We start from the raw sequence: 6,000 nt of genomic DNA, 5'->3' as shown, positions 1-6,000 counted from the left end.
GGCTGACTAGTGATTGGCCGGATTGCGATCAGGTGATCGGGGCAGCAGTATTCCAGGGCTAGCCAGAAATGGGCTGCGTTTCACAGGGATAATAGTGGACGCACGAACTGACCTCAGGGAGCAATCTGGCTGGCAACAGGAGTGGTGAGTGACCCAACGGCAGGGGTAATAACCCCGGGTTGTGACACCCGAACTCTTACCATTTGGAGTTGATTTAATAGATCCCTCTAATTCAGTTAATGTAAACGGCTCCTCAAGAGCCTTCACAACTGTTTCTGAAAGGGTGGGGAATCCATCTTCCTCAATGTAAGCTTTAGTTGAAGCCCTCCTTGACAACAAATCTTCCTCAGCTCTCAAGCCCCTTAAGTTGTATAATTGGGAGTAGTATGACTGAAAGGTTGCTATATCCTTTATAGAATTACAGAAAGACCCAGACTGAGATTTTATTTGAGCAATGAATGTGGATGCATGCTAGGTACGAAGCGCGCTAGTGAGCAGCTGGGTTTGTTCCCCCAAAGAAAGTAGTGGCTATGGCACTTCCGAGCATCTAATTTGATCTTATCAGACATGAGGATATTAAGGGACTGGCGAGCATCTGTAAGGGTATCACGGTCTCGGTGGGAGATTCCCCTGTAGAGGGGGTGTAAGCGGGAGTCCCGGGTTGTGGAAGGAAACATAGGCATGGGGCCTGTAAATAAGATTTCCTCATCCATGGATGTCAGACGTTGACGAGACCAGTGCAAAGGTGCGGAGTCTAACTGGGAGGTGTTCATCAGTGACCCCTACCAATCGGGATATGGGTTTTGCTGCACCCAGCTGGCAGGTCGCAGTCCTTTGCACTGGTGTCTGACTCCGTGGGAAATGGAGTTGAATATACAATGGCCCTGGAGAACGCACTTCCAAATAGCAGTGTCAGCCAGGAGGGAGAGGAGGACCTTTTGAGGCCAAATGCTGGAGTCAGATCCAAATAGCAATTGGAGGGTTTTTTGACGCTCCCTTGCGTAGAGGAGGTGAAAACCTTGCACACAGGTAAGATGTTCCGTACACTGCTGCAGTGAGGGAGTAAGTGAATTACACACAGGCTAGGTAACTATCACACTGCGGCGGTGAGAGATGGCAATCGTCCGGCACACAGGTAAGATGGTCAGTGCACTGTTGCACAGGGAGCTGGTAACTTGCACACAGGCTAGGTAACAATTGCACAGCTGCGGGGAGAGATGGTAATCGTCCGGCACACAGGTAAGATGGTCAGTACACTGTTGCAAAGAATGTCAGCAATAATCCACAAAAGGCACAGGAGAACCTGGAACGAGGTAGCAGCAAAGAAGCACTCGTAGCAACAATGTTGCACAGGCAACTTTCTGTAATCCGGAGTCTGGCTTTATCCCCAGCAGTAGCAGATCATTGGTGTACAGCGTCACCTGACCAGCAGCACCTACCATTGGGTATGGAGTCATCAGGTGATGCAGACTGTCATAGCTGCATCCATGCTGGCAACCGCAAAAACCAGGCATGGAGCAAACTAAGGCAGTTCACACGGCACTAAGCAGAATACTCAGCGCATTACTCTCTGCCGCACCTGACGTCTGACCACATGGGAGATCAGGGGAAGCCGGCACAGAGGTGAGCAATTGCCGATCCTAGGCCGCAACCTGACAAAGGGACTGGAGAGTCTCCATAGACAGAGAGGACTTATGCAAAAGTTCTAAAGTCTGTATCTCCTGCAATAAGGCCTCCCTCATTGCTAGTCTTTGCTTTTTGAAATATGGGCCCAATTCAGACCCTCTCGCTAGATGCGTTCGCATGCAGCCGTCAGCTGCCAAAGTATGCAAATCCTGCGATCGCACGGCAAGATATTAGTATGCCCACTATATCTTTGCGTGCGATCGTGGTATGTATTTAGATGCCCACTTTCCCTTCGTAACACACATCATCTCCAGGAAGTGTATGCAACAATTGGTAACATCGAGTAACATCGGACCCATACGCAGCACTTATGGTTGCCCATACCCTACCGCAAGCACTGCGAATGCTGCAGTGTGTAATACAGTCAAGTGACGTGTACTATGATGCTGCGTCTTAATTATGCACGCCCCTGAAACAACATTTTGACGCTCAGGCATGCCTGCGTTCACACCACCACACCCCCATTTCCATCGACCTCCCCCTGTCACCACCCACAAATGGCTCGTCCTGTCACTCATTCTAGCGAGGCATCTATGTACAGCGTGCAAACGCTTCCCGATTGCAGTGACTGGTTCGCGCACTCGCACAGTGCTTATATGCATGTATGTGCAGATTGCGAAAATCGTCCGGCTATGTGCAAACGCAGCCTTACGAATAGGTCTGAATCAGGCCCTATGTCCCAAGCTGAATAAGTTTACCCCGCAGCACACATTTCTGTGCTTCCTATATGTAGCAATATATTCCTCTATAGCTTCTCTAACCTGTCGCCTACAAACTGAGGCCCTCATTCAGAGCCGTACGCTCTGAGCAGAGCGCACGCTCTGAATGAGGGTCGGGCTCCATTTTCATGGAGCGTCCTCCTGGACGCTCGTATAGCTGGGGGTCACCACCCACAGGCTATACGAGCGTGCTTTTTGATGGCCGCGATGGTCGAGACCATCGCGACCATCGAAATTGCGAGCCGGAGCCTGCGGTTGAGGTTTTCAACCGCAAGCTCCGGAGTGATTTTGGCTCTATCAGAGCCAAAATCACTCCCACTGACATCACTAGTGATGTCAGTGGGCCGGCTTCTGACGGGAGGCGTTCCCGTGGGAACGCCCCCGTCAGGGAGGCACGCCCCCGGCACGCCCACCAAAGGGGGCATGCTGTCAATCAACATTGACAGCACGCCCCCTTTGATCGGACACAACGAGCGAAGGACTTTCCTTCGCTCGTCGCGTCTGGCGCATGCGCACGACGGAGCTCCCTCCGTCGTGCGCATGCTCAGTGCATAACATCGACCCACTTGCGAGCGGACAGCCGCTCGCGAGTGGGTCTGAATCAGGCCCTGAGTCTTGAAGAAGCATATTGTTCAAGCACCAGGAATAAGGGCCTTATTCAGACTCGGTCGCAAGCGCTGAGAGCTCGCAACCGGGTCGATGTTTGCCCACTGGGGCTATGGGTCTCGCACCAAAGGGGGCGAGCTGTTGATGGTGATTGACAGCTCGCCCCGTTTGGGAGGCGGGCAGGGGGGGTGGCCGGCCAAACATTTGGGGACGGTCCCATTGACATCAGCAATGATGTCAGTGGGGAGCTTCCTGCTCGATCAGACCCAACCTTAGGGTCTCATCGCAAGCCCCGATGGTCACGATGGTCCTGACCATCGCGACCATCAACCTGGTCGCTTGCTAGAGCTGTGGGTGGTAACCCACAGCTTAGCTAGCGACCAGGAAACCGCACTTCACACCACAAGCGGCCGCCCTCATTCAGAGCGACCGCTTGTATCTAGCGATCGACTCTGAATGAGGGCCTAAGACTTATGGCAAGGGGAGGGCAACCTAATCTTCAATGAGACAGAGGCATGGTCTGACCATGAAATGTGACCTATTGCTGTGTCTCTCACTGAGGGCCTGATTCAGACCCAGTCGCAATATGTGAACGCTCGCTGGCTAAAAGGGGCCAGCTATTTAAATGATGCGTTCGCACTGCGTCGCGTGCAAACGCCCACTAACTAATAGCGAGCGGTGGCAATGAGCGTTCGCATCTGTATAAAGACGTCCCTTTGCCACTCGCAAAACATGTCATCTCCGGCAGTTGAAGGATTATTCGGGAACATCGAGAGGCATCGCATCTGCTCGCAGTGCTTGAGGCAGCTTTTTCCCACCACAACATTGCGAGCAGTTCAGGCTAAAATACACCCAAGTCACGTGTGTAATGACGCTACTACGCTTCCCCATTAAACGCCGTTCTGACGGTCAGGCACGCCTGCGTTCGCACATCCACTCCCCCGTTTACAAGCACCTTCCCTTGTCACCACCCACAAACGCCACTATCTGTCACTCTAAATAGCAGCCCTTCTGCAGGCTGTGGAAGAGCACTTTCCCATCGCATTGACTGGTTCGCGCACACGCACTGCGATGCATACGCATGTGCAGATTGCGAAAAATTGCTCAATGTGAGCGAGCGCAGCATAGCGAACGGGTCTGAATCAGGCCCTAAGTGCAAAAACCAATTAGATAAAAAAGGTAATCTAGTTTAGTGTAGACTTTGTGAGGATGTGAGTAGAAGGAATAATCTTGAATGGTGGGGTATTTTCAATGCCACATAACAACCAGTTGATGTTCATGTAAGGTTCATTAGACTCTACGGTGGTTTATCAGAATATCTAGGCGATGAGCATTGGCAGCTCCAGAGGTGGGGCTGCAGCACAGTCCAAAATTCAAATAGGTGAGCCACATCAACTGCCACGCCAAACTCTGCCATCCATAACTGGCCAGGATACACTGGCAGATGGTATGGTTCTCCTATTTGAAGTTTGGACTGCACTGCAGCCCCACCTCTGGAGCCGCCACTGGCGATGAGTTAGATGAGTCTAGAACGGGGTCTAGAGACCAATTTAAATCACCCCCAAGTACCAGCCCTCCCTCAACATGCGTCTGGACAAGGTTTAAGACCCTATCAAGGAAGGCTGGTTAGGCACTGTTTGGTGCGTAAATATTAACAAAGGTAAATGCCTGAGAGAATACCTTGCTTTTCACCAGTAAAACACGACCAACAACCAACTGGCATGATACACTGGTACAACTCAATGGTGAACTCCACACAGGATAGAATACAGACTAGGGCTATCTATATCCAGATCATCAGGCAGAATACTGTCCAAGCACTCCTGAAATGATGGATAATACTGAAAAAGGCAGATAGTGCTACAGTAATCAGAATTGTGGAGGGGAGAGTGTGGGGAGTAACAGCGGAGGTGAGTGGATGTGAGGCTATAAGAGGAGCAGAGTATTCCTAAAGAAAGCCACTCACCCTACTTATAAATCTCCCAGACTGTACACCAGATCACTCCTTCTACTGCCAGTGGGCAGCAATGATACAGTACAGTGTAATGTAAAGTGGAAGCGTATGGAGAATAATTACCCAGTATCCCTATGCAGAGGAGGCACCCATAGAAGATACTATGACAGACAGGAGGCGCAGACACTTCACACCAAGTAGACCCGCGTCACTCCCTCGGTAGTTTACTGTAAGCCTATGGAGGCTCCTGGAGCAGGAGAGAGATCTTTTGGTCACTCTATCGCAGGCTCTGGCCGGTTCCGGTGCTGACACAGGCCCTGATTCAGAGCTGGACGCTCTGAATCAGGGCCGTCCCTCTGAATTGGCCGCTCGCATAGCTGTGGGTGATCACCCACAGCTATAGCGAGTGCCCAAAATGATGGTCGCGACAGTCAAGGCCATCACGACCATCGGGCTTGCGTCGAGACCCTTGTGGTAGAGTCTCGTTGCCGCAAGCCCTGGAGTGCTTTTGGCTCTATCAGAGCCAAAAGCACTCCCACTGACATCACTAGTGATGTCAATGGGGCCGGCCCCAGACGGTAGGCGTTCCCATGGGAACGCCTCCATATGGGCAGCCACGCCCCCGGCACGCCCACCAAAGGGGGCGCGCTGTCAATCACCATCGACAGCATGCCCCCTCTGGTGCGAGACCCATAGCGACGGCTTGGCCGTCGTTATTCGGGTCTCGTGCATGCGCACGACGGAGCCGGCTCCGTCATGCGCATGCGCACTTGGCCAACATCGACCAGCTTGCGAGCACTCAGCGCTCGCGAGCGGGTCTGAATCAGGTCCACTGTGCACATGTGCAGTGTCTACTTCCCTCACTTCTGTGAAAGACTTCTACAATTTGCAAGAGATATAACTTGCAGGGACAGCGGTTACCGCAAACACTGTCCTTGCGAGTTCCCCTTTGTACATAGCGGGGATATTTTCATTAAAAATTAAAATATCCCCGGCGATATGGATAGATAATCGTTGCTTGTCCGCGAATATTAG

This window comes from Taudactylus pleione, unplaced genomic scaffold (genome assembly GCF_031769625.1).
Source record: "Taudactylus pleione unplaced genomic scaffold, aTauple2 ptg000387l, whole genome shotgun sequence".
Taxonomy (NCBI): domain Eukaryota; kingdom Metazoa; phylum Chordata; class Amphibia; order Anura; family Myobatrachidae; genus Taudactylus; species Taudactylus pleione.
Note: the sequence above shows the minus strand (reverse complement) of the source record.